General features: G+C 35.6%; 1 pseudogene; it reads right to left on the minus strand.

The window, feature by feature from the left end:
* Positions 1-7,577: 7,577 nt before the first annotated feature.
* Positions 7,578-8,149, minus strand: LOC138153248 (small ribosomal subunit protein uS4-like; annotated as a pseudogene).
* Between the last annotated feature and the right edge of the window lie 3,994 nt (positions 8,150-12,143).

Below are 12,143 nucleotides of genomic sequence, written 5' to 3' on the forward strand. Positions count from 1 at the left end.
ACCCTTTGTGGGAATGGCACCCCCTGGCTTTGAAAAAAATCTAGAAAGAACAGTGCCTTTTAAGGATGTTTTACATATGTGAATGCAATTGGCTGTTAACTATTTACATTAGCCAATCAGAGCTGAACCTGTCCAAAGCCATTCCAAATAAAATACAGGACCCAACAAAGGTTATAGGATTATGGATTTAGAGTTGGAAGGGCCTTAGAGGTCATCTTTTCCTAATATTTTCCAGCTAAAAAAAATGAGATCCAGGGAGACTGTGAGTGAATAATAAAAGCTACTATTTATATAGTACTTCAAGATTTACAAAGATTTATATGTGTTATCTCAAATATATATAAAGATTTATATATGTTATTTATATATGTTTGCTTAAGCCTTACCTGCTTAAACAGAGATTTATATATGTTATCTCAGATAATCTTCAAAACAACTCTGTAAAGTTATTAATATCTTCATTTACAGATAAAGAAATCAGGTCTAGAAGATAAAGTTGCTTGCTCAGGGTTGCATAACTATGAAGTGTTTGAGCCAGGATTTGAACTCAGGCCTTCCTGACTCCAAGTCCATAGCTATGTAGCCTACCTGCCTGTAGATGTGTAACTTGCCAAGGTTACAGAGGTTACCATTTATAAATGGACAGAGCTAGTATTTGAACCTAGTTCCTCTGATTCCAAACAGAATGCCATCTTCATCAATCACTCTGGCCATTTCTATCTGCAGAGTAGTAGTTTGCATACCTGGAAGGATAAGTGATGTGGGCCAATTGCTAATTCAAACTATTACTCTATGAATACTTCCATTGCAGTTAGCCTGGTCTATTTATTGTTCCCTGAACTCAGCATTTTCTCTTTTTTACTTCCATGCCTTTCCTGTCTCTAATTCCTAGACTTCACTTATTCTGTAGTATCGCCTCTTAGAACTGCTAAATTTCTTCCAGGCTCAGTTCAGGTGTCATATCCTAAGGAATATCATCACCATTATCATCATCATCATCACCACCACCACCATTATTATTATCATCCTAGTTGATGGGACACTCCACCACCTCAAAAGAGTATATGTTCCCTTAATTGTTTATTTGTTGCATTTCCAAATAGATTATAAATTCCTCAAGGGCAGAGACTGTTAATCTATTTTTTTAGCTTTGCTTTCCCCAAGAATCTAATATTGTACTTTGTACATGGTAGGTGATTAATAAATGCTCATTGACTTGAATTTCATTTCATTATAATAAGAAGGAAACAATACTGGGATCTGAATTCTTTGCAGCCTGTGACCTTGGACAAGACACTTAAGCCATCTGAACCTCAGTTTCACCATTTGTCAAATGAAAGAGTGGACTAGGTGATTTCAAAGATCTTTTTCAATATAAATCTTTTGATCTTATGAAAACTTCATTTTCTATATAATGTAAAAACATATTATTTAAAATTTATTTTCAGTTTAGTTCAGCACCACAAAATTCAAGAACATACTTTTACAATTCCCTGTATTTTATGGGAAATGTTTTACCAAATTCCATTTTAGGGTTATCTGACCTCCTCATGATTGGAGTATTCAATAGACGCTAGGGTTTACTTCTTTTAGGTTGAAGTATCCAGTACTCTTTGTTTATCTCAGCATAAAACCAATGAATCTTAGAATTTGTGAGTCATCCAGAATTAGCTACACATGTGTATAGTTTCAGTTTTCTGAACCAGGATAAAGCAGGGAAGAATGTTTGGAGAGAGGCAAAAAAACACATGGTTTGCATCTTTTTATTCAAGAAAATGTTCTATCTATTGCATATATAATAACTATTTTAGGTCAAATTAATATGAATTTTTTTCTACATTCCTCACAAATATCTGAACTCAACTAATTAATCATAGTAGCTTGAAGTCACATTGTATTAAGCTTTAGAATTCAAGCTGAGGAGTCCTTATTGTTGATAAACCAAAAAAGAAAAATGCCTAAGCTCGAGAATTCCATGGTGGGTGTGCCCAGAGCAATAGATCATCTTGTTTGAATCATGTACATATTATTACATCATTTCTATCAATCTGTATGCCCAACTCAAGAAAGTTCAGCTTAATATAAATAAGAAAATTCATTAGTGTAGTACATTGCTAAGGCAAGAAATTGAATACTTCATTAAATGCTAGAGCTAAAAGGGATTTTGGGAACTATCACATATGCATTTTACAGATGGAGAAGCTTATATTTACCATGACCTGAGTCAAACATATAACATTATTAAATCAATCAATTTGATTACATCCCAAATTAGGAGACAGAAAAATATATATAATGAAAGCCTGGTGATGACTTCTTACTCATCCTGACTGCATAAATGACTGCTAGACCTATATACTTAAACTCTTAGAAGCTGTTACCCTAGGCAAGTCACTTAAACCTGTTTGACTCAGTTTCCTCATCTGTAAAATGAGCTGAGGAAGAAAATGGCAAACCACACCAGTATCTTTGCCAAAAAATTCACAAATGGGATCATGAAGGGTCAGGCGTGACTGAAAAGACTGAACAGCAACAAAGACCTAAATCCTAGCATATTGATTTTCTCTTACTGTAACTGACCAGAGCAGCACAATTCAAGAAAACATGTTGTTTTACTGATCTCTATCTTAATTCCTTCAGGGAACTACAAATCACAGTGTAAAGAGGAAAACCCACAATATTTTAAGAGAAATAAAATAATAATAGAGCAAAGTGATCATAATAATAGGGTATAATATAGCACATTTATATAACATTTAAAAGTTTGCAAAGCACCTTGCAAAAGTAATACATTATATTGAAACTCAGTTATGGAAATGTATTTATTTTTAAATTGGAAACTCCATGTTAAGAATGACTATAGTAGAGGAGTGAGAAGAAGCAGGACATTTGGTATAGCACAAAGATTTCTAGGTTTGGAAGAAAAAGGTTTGGGGAGGAATTTGAACAAAAAATCCTGCTGTTTATGATTTGTGTGGCTTGGGACAAGTCACTTAAAACATCTTGGGATCTCAATTTCCTTCTTTTGGATGAGTTCATCTCACAAGTCCATTCCAACTCTAAATGTTATGAATTAGGGAGGCCCTCATAGAGAATAAGGAGAAAGAAATCAGTAAAAAAAATATTTAAGTCACATGGTAGTAGAGCTTTGAAATATTGATACTATCCACAGCCATAGATTAATAATTGTTTATTGAACTGAATTCCTCAGTCACTTTGTTAGCATTACTTGGATAAAATGAAAGTCAAAGACATACCTAATCTAGACAACTGTTGGGTGGCTACAATAATAATTTGGAATGGTTTTTGTTTGCTTTGGTATTCTATTTTGTCTTTCAGTATTATATTTGGTATTTAACAATAGCTAAACAATAAGATTTATAAATAAATATTTTATGTAGAGAAATCCTAATGCCGGGGGGGGGGGGGGAAGAAAAAAAAAAAAAAAATGGCAACTTCAAAATATTTTTCTCTAATAGCAATATTTGAATAGCAGCATGCTTCCTACTGCTCCACCAGCCCTTTTTCTAGTTTGACCTCACAGCCATAATCATTAGAAATGGGAGTTTGGGGGTGTATACCTCTTCTATAGGTTGCTATGACCAAAATTCACTACTAACCAACTTTGACAGGCAGAGATATCAAACCACCTTGGTTGGAGCAATTGAACATGGCAAGTGCCTCTTCATGGTTCAAGCCCTTACTTTATTTTCAAATCATCTTGGAAGAGAAAGTTCTAACCACACAAGTCTTTGGCCTTGTCAAATTCTTCAACATCAACAATGGATATGTCTTTATCTATGGAAATCACACTAAAGAAGATCCATTACCATCTTCTTTGCCCTAAGGAGCACAAGCCCTTTACCTTGGACTTGCCCTTAAAACCAAATAGATGTGTTGTCCATCTCTCTGGAATGTGAGAACAGACACTACCTTTGCTTTTCTGTTTATATTACCCAGTGCCTAGTACAGTATTTTGAATATAACAAATGTTTAATATATGCTTTTTTTTGTAAAATGTTTCATTCTATCTTTTGTAATTAACTTTTTATTTCATAGATAAGAGGAAAAAACCTCCAGGAAAGGGACAATTAGGTGATAAAATGGATAGAGCTCTATGGTAGGAATCAGGAAAACCTAAGTCCAAATCTGCTCTCAGACACTTAAGAGAAATGGCATTTTAGGCAAATCACTTCACCTCAGTTTCCTCAACTGTAAAATGGGGATAATAATAGTGCTTTCCTCCCAGAGTTGGTATTAGGATCAAGTGAGATAATATTTGTAAAGTGTAAAGCAAGAATTGTGCATGGTGTATAACAATTACTTTTTCCCCTTTCTTCCACCCATGCCAAGAGCACTTGATTCTACTAAGGCTGTTATCTCCATTCCTTCCCCTTCTAAAAATGGACCCCACCCTGTGGAGTCACTCTGACTTTGATAGGCCACATATGGCCTTATTTTGCTGGTATTCCAGACTACTATTGTACTTTCTAGATATATCCTGTGCCCCTTCTGCTGTTCCATGGTGCTGGATTGCTCAGGAAAGAAACTTATACATAAGCATACCTTCAAGGAGTTTTCATTCTAATGAGCAAATAAAAACACAGAAAGGAAAATGGAACAGCAGAAGGGGCACGGGATTTATAATCAGGGCACTTGACTTTGCTACTTATTTCCTGTATGACTTTGGTAAACCACTTAACTTCTGCATGACTTCAGCTCTTCATCTATAAAAAGGGGTAGGTGGATTAAATTCCAACTAAAGTTCCTTCTAGCTCAAAGTTCTATGATCTTTATGTCTCTCCCTCACCTTTTGATATCTCTATTTGTTAACAGAGCAAACGATTAAGATTATTCCATGGTCTATTGAGTAAGACATACAATTATGATCCTATCATTTGAGACCCTCTAGAATCTGGATTCAAATTCTAATGGGCAAATAAAAATATTTGCATTAGAAAAAATTTTCTTAAGCTTATGTAATTAATAAAAAATAAATCAAGCCTTGATTTATTAACAATTGCTCATTTTTAAGGTATAAATGCTTACACAGAAAATTTAACAGTTCGTTCTTATCAGCCAATTAGAGCATCCTCTAGCACACCCATCTCCATTATTCATGCTTTTGCTTAGAGAATCCCACTCCACAGATGTTTTGTATTCAGTTCTTCTCAATCACTATCTATTGAAATGTCTCTCTCTCTCACTCACTGAAAAACCTAACTCAAATGCCAGTTCCTGCATCAAGCTTTCCCTGTGATTTCTCAAACCAGGTGAAACAGGTCTCTCTGTGGCAGGACCTGTTCTATCCTTTAGTAATTTCCTGCTGATTCATCCTATAGATACAAGACCTCCTGATAAATGAAGTCCTAAACATGAAGCACTTATTGAATGATAACTTATTTACTGTATGGTTTAGACTGTCTGAAAATTGACTCAGGATAGTTGAATGTCAAATAAAACATTCAACCATGAGCAAATTTATTGACTCCTTTGATCTTTGTTTTGCCATGAAGCCCTTTATGAGCTAATAGCCACCTGTGCATTGGAATGAGCCCTTGGGCACTGGAAAATTTCCCCAGAGTTCAGTCTAACTAACATGTTAGTTATAGAATAAAACACTCTCTCCCCTTCTCTTTTTCTTTCATCTGCCTTCTGAATCAATTACTATTAACAAAGACTCCAAAGCATCTATCTTAGAGTAGAGCTAACACATCAATACCTTGACTTATCAACTACCACTGCCCTAAAACTCCTGATAAAGAATGATGGTAAAACAGCAATGACATCTGAAATATCAGTGACATACCAGAGACAGGTCCTTTCCTGAGCAAAAAGAAGCTGTCCAACTATTTTGGTTGTGGCCTCCCCTCCTCCCAAGAGTTGATCTGATAAAGATTTGAACATTTGAACCATTCCACTCCAACCCTTCCCCAGTTTCCAATATTTGTGACACTTTCAATGACCATAAAGAATATTATTCATTAATTTAGATACATAAATTATATGTATACATGCACACACACATATATCTACGTGTCTGTATTTCTCTTTTTTCTTCCATAGCAAGGATGCTGATTTACCAGAAAGTTGCTCATTCAGGGAGACATTTGATGCTAAATGTGGATATAAAAACTTGATTAATTCTGCTTTACATTATTAGAAAAAATATTTTATAAGTAGAGATTAATGCTAATTTTCCTTTCCCTTTCAAATGTCTCGTAGAACTTTGCTTGGATCTTTTATGTTTTCCTTTATTTTGTGAATTGTAGATATTTTTAATGTTTTCCCTTTGAACTAAATTATAACCCCCTCAAAAACAATAATCTTTAATGTGTACATCTGAATTTCTAAAATTATCACAGTCCCTTACATATCATAGAAATTCTGTTGAATTTCTGAATTCAGCATTTTTAAAAATTCAGAACTCATGTTGTACTGTTGTGCATCTTTGTAATGAACTTATTATATAGGACAAAGGATATAAAAATTGTATATATAATGTATTTTAAATTAATATTATAAAATATCTTAGAGATTACCTAGTGTAGTTCATACATTATGTGGTCGAAAAAATTAAGCACCAGGTGATATAACTTTTCTAAGGTTATGAAGGCCGTCAATGGCAGAATCAAGATATGAGCCAAAGTTCTGATTCCAAATTCATGGCTTTTTCCATTATACCATGCTACTTATCATTATCATTACAGCTGTCTATGTATGTAGACTGTAAGCTCCAAGAGGGCAAGAATCACATATCATCTAAAATTTATATTGTACCTATTTTATACCTTTTCTGTTTTCACTATATCACTTATTAATAAATACATCTTTCCTTCCTACTAAATTATATATATACATATATTACATATGCATGTATATTTACATGCGTTTATTTGTATGCATGCCTTTCTTTCCTACTAGAGGATTACATATGTACTATAGGATGTGCACACACATACTTACACATATATAGATATAGAAAATACAAATATATGTATTCTTTGTAGGAAAGATTCATGTCAGTATCAGTATATGTACATATATAATATGTACATTATATACATTTACACTTTAGCACATGTGTGTGCAGGAAAAGGTATACAGAACCAATTGTAATACAAGCAAAATACCAGGAACACTTCATATATGTATATATATATGTGTGTGTGTGTGTGTGTGTGTGTATTTCCCCTAATAAAAAGTAAGCTTGAAAGCAGGATCATTTTGTTTTTGTATACAAAGTGTATCTCGTACATAGAAGGTACTTAATAAAAACTCATTGACTGGTACATTTGTTTTGTATTAATTAAACTCTTGGTCTAACTATAGATAGTTTTGAAAGAATGAACCTGGAGAAAAATGTTGAACATAGTGCCCTCCAAAAAGTAAGTGTGCAGTATGTATTGATGAGGATGAAGATGACTGTGGCATAGGTAAAATTCAGAAAAACAAGTTAGAATAAATGTAAAGTATATAGCAACTCCACCATTGCGCTCAGTAGAACTCCATATTTTCCCCCTACAAGTCAAAGAGTTTTATTCCAATGTGGTAAACTTTTGGGGGGACGGGTGCATTTAATCTTCCTCCTTGTCATCGCCGGTGCTCGACCCTCCCGACCCTTCTTGGCATTCTTCTTCTTGACCCTGCCAGTCCGGCCGTCACTGTAGGCCGAGCGCAGGGAGAAGTCGATGTACTGGAAGACGAGGCGCACGATGAAGGAGGGGATGTTCACCACCTGCTTTAGGACCCTGATGTGCCTCTGGCGCGTGGTGGAGGGACGGGACTTGGTCAGGCCCAGGTTGAAGACCTGCGTCTGCAGGCTCTATTCCTGGAAGTCCTCGATGTCCAGGCCCAGGATGTACTGCAGCTTCATCTTGCCCTGGTCCAGGACGCCGATGAGCCCCAGTCGCCGCAGCAGGGCATCGTCTTCGAACAGCTGCCGCGGGTCCTTCTCGTCTAGCGTGAGCAGCTTCCGCACCGCTTTGAGGGTTTTGGCCAGAGTGAACTTAACGCACCACACCTCAGGTTTGTTGCGGAGCCGGTACTCGCCCACGAGCTTCAGTTCCTGGTCCAGGCGCTACTTTTTGAAGGGCCGCCGCGGAGTCACATATGTCTTCGGTCACACCCAGCTCTCGACGACAGGCATCTTGACCTAGAAATACGATCTGGCCCGCGCATCCTTCACACTTCTTAACCAGCAGGGAAAGCACTCCATTATGTTAAACTGGTGGAGTGATGGGGTGGCTTCTTCACTTTGGTAAAACCAGATTTCTTTCTCTGAAGGACAATGGGTGGAGACATTGGAATGACTATGGCTACTTTAAACCTACTATTCAAATAGTTCAGAGAGGGATGTGCTTCTGAGATAACCTGCTGCCCCTCCGCAGGAGACCTCCTGCCTCTTCACTCTTATCTGCTATCTTGTTATAAGTGTTAATAGATCTCATCACAGGAGAAGAGCAAGGCATGGTACAGTAGAAATCACCTCAATAGACATGTTTCACACAAATCCTGATCACAGTGTGAACTTTATTTTATGAGATACTGACAGCAGTATCCTCTCTGTATGGGATAAACACAGAATTAAAAAAAAATATTGTACTCACCCTTATATAATCTCTACCTAGCATTTAATGGCTAATCCTTAACCTTTGGCACCTATATTTTTAATTGTTTTATTCGAGGAAATAATATCTGCAATTCTTAATTATTACAATATTTTTAGTGAGCCCTTTCTTCCTTATTCCAGGACAAACCCTCCCCACTTGGGGAAGTTTCTTCCTTCCTGATTGGTGTCTTTCACTCATAGTCACATAAGGAAAACAACATATGTTTCTTTAAATATTCACAGGAGAAGCATCAAGGTGGCACAATGGATAAAGTGCTGGAGTCAGAAAGACCTAAGTTTAAATCCAACCTCAGAGGCTTACTAGCTGGGTGACCTTAGACAAGTTACTTAACCTCTGTTTGCCTCACTTTACTCCAATGTAGAATGAGGGGAATAATAGCAACTACCTTTCTTGGTTATTTCAGGAATCAAATGAGATAAGACAGTATTTGTAAAATGTTTAGCTTACACCTAGGACATAGTGGATACTATATAAATTCCAACTGTTGTTATTAATGGTCAAATCAGAGCTAACATTAGTATTAAATAAAATAGTTTATAGTGAACAGAGCATAGACTTCTCTCCCCTCCCCCAGAGAATCCCAAAATATTTTAGACACTGATTAACTTAGCTAAAATGAGTCAAATATAATTATATAAATGCTTCATATGTTACAATAAAATTCTAATAACAATCACAAGTTAGCATGTATATAGCATTCTAAGGTTTGAAATAGGTAGCTAGGTGGTACAATGGATAAAGTGCCAGCCCTGGAGTCAGGAAGACACATTTTCCTGAATTCAAATCTGATCTCAGACACCTGCTACCTGTGTGACTCTGAGCAAGTCAATGAAGCCTGTTTGCATCACTTTCCTCATCTGCAAAAATGTGTTAGAGAATGAAATGGCAGGCCACCGTAGTATCTTTGCCAAACCCCAGATGGGATTCCAAAGAGTTGGACATGACTGAAAAATGACTCAACAACAACGAGATTTACAATAAGCTTTATAACATCTTATTTTATCCTTGGGACAGCCTATAGGTAGGTGCTATTATTTTCATCTTACAGATGAGAAAAATTGAGGCCAATCCAGTTTAAGTGATTTCCTTAGAATCACATAGCTAGTAAGTGTCTACATTTGTGCTTGACCTTACATACTATACTGTATTGGCTGTAATACCTCGATGTCTCTCGTAATCATTATAGAAAAAATGTCACAATAAAACATAATCACTGCAAGTAGAAATAAGCATCAAAGATTACCCTGGATTGTGTTGCACTCAGTTCTGACATTTCCTTGGTTAGATTTTGGTATGCAATCTTCAGTGATGAATATTCATGAGGTATTCAACATTTAAGAAAAAAAGACTCTAAACAATGAATATTATAAAAGCTTAAAACTATCTTCCAAAAATGTGGAACACCTTATATGTACTGTTACTAGTAGAATATAAACTTTTTGATTGTAAAGCTTGTGTGAGTATGACATTTTATAAGCTATGAATACTATTGAAGTTAAAAAGTGCTATAAGACTTTTAGGACACTGGCACAATGCGGTGGTGGGAAAGGGAAGGGGTTTTTGTTCCTAGAAGTCACAGGGATTGTTGACTTTGTATATTAAGTAGATTATTAGGGAAGTCAGTTAACAAGCCCTTTCCAAGAGAAGCAGTGGGAATACTGATATGATTACAGTTCCCAGAGCAAGAGGTAGAAAGAGAAACTGTAGAGATTTTAGGAGGTCTTAATTTAATTTGTTTTCTTAATTTAATTGTTTTTGCTATTACAAGTAAACATCACATTAATATTTTTATGGATATGAATTCTTCTTTTCTTTTATAGTCAATAGAAGGTAAGCTTCTCGAGGGGAGGAACTTTCTTTTTTTTTAATACCCATCTGGCATTTAATAAATACGTAATGTTTATGAATTTTCTTAAATATTCTTTATGATAGTGTAGGTAAATATCTGTGCATGTTCCAAGGACTGGAAGCAAGTAAGGAATTGTTCAATGACTGGGACTGGGGCTCCATTTGCTAGTATTCACAATGATTAATATTATATGCAAATATTCTATAAAAGTCTTCAGATTCCCAAGATTTGAGAAATATCAGAGCATCATAGTCCTAGAAGTAGAAGGTAATACAGAGGCCATTGTGTACAATCCCTTCATTTTACAGATAAGGAAACTGAGGCATAGAGATGTTGAATGACTTGTCCAAAATCACAGAGTTAATGTCTGAGGTGATGTTTGAATTCAGATTTTCCTGGCTCCAAACCCAGAGATTATGAAAAGGTCATTAATAATGTCATTTTTTTTTCAAATAACAGTTTGCCAAAAGCTATTGGCATATATAATTTCTTCTATCTCAAAGTAAAACAAAATTAGATGTGGAACCCCATTAAATATCTTCCACCATGTTTCACATTAGCATAGATATAGCTATATGTGGATATAGATATGTATGCTTCTTAAGTAGGTCATACATAGATTATGAAGCTTAATCGTAAGTGATATGCAAAAAGATTTGTTTCATTATAAATAAAATAAATATTCTGTAATAGAATGAACAAGCTGATAAGAATCTGGGAGATTGCTTTATCTAATTCTCTGACTGAAGAACAAATCCTGAAATTTCTATAAAACTTTGATAATTGGAAAGCACTTCCTTCATCACAACTAGGAGGAAGGGGTAGTAATGGCATTTTTATCCCCATTTTGTTAGCAGAGGAAACTGAGGTTAAAATTGGTTAATTGAGTTGCCCATGGTGGCACAGCTGGTAAATATCCTAAGCAGGACAAGAATCCAGGTCACTTAACTCCCTAGCCAAGTACAATGTTCTATTGTACCATGCTTTCTCACTAAGGGAAAGTCCAAAGAGAATGGAAATAAATAAAGTAAGCTGGAAACTGACATGAAGAAAAAAAATCACAGAATTGTTATTCATTTTGGAGTGCCTCATTCTCCCTGTGTTTGTTGGCTCTGATTGCTTCAAATAGAATCTAGTTTATTCTCCCTTGAACAGTAGATGTGATGGGTTTCATTAAAATGGCATAACTTGTGAAATTCCTTGGGAAATCTCACAGATACCTGAATGACTAGGAAATCTATTAAATTATAGATATATAGCTTTGATGATAAGTTCACTTTCACAAAATCTAGCCATTTTTTGTCCCATGGTACGAAAACTCTGCTTAAGGCACTTGGAGTTAACACAGTGGAAAAATAATGGAATTCATATAATGTAGCAATAGATTACAGTTGGCTGGGGAGGAAAAAAAAATCTTCCATGGGGATACATAAGCATGCTCCATTTCACTGAGTAACAAAGAAGTGGAGGGACTCACAGATGTTTGAGGGGTTGGGGGAAAGAAGGGAAAGAAAGAGGGAAAGGAAAAAAATAGAGAAGTGGGCTACTTACACAATTTAAGAGATATAATAAGAATTGTCAGATAGAAACAATCACACTTTACTTTAATACAGCCCCTCATCAGTAAGATTATTTTGCAGGGAGTAATGACCATTGATGTC

This window comes from Petaurus breviceps, unplaced genomic scaffold (genome assembly GCF_028583685.1).
Source record: "Petaurus breviceps papuanus isolate PSGF00001 unplaced genomic scaffold, PetGlider_PUasm1.0 90977, whole genome shotgun sequence".
Taxonomy (NCBI): domain Eukaryota; kingdom Metazoa; phylum Chordata; class Mammalia; order Diprotodontia; family Petauridae; genus Petaurus; species Petaurus breviceps.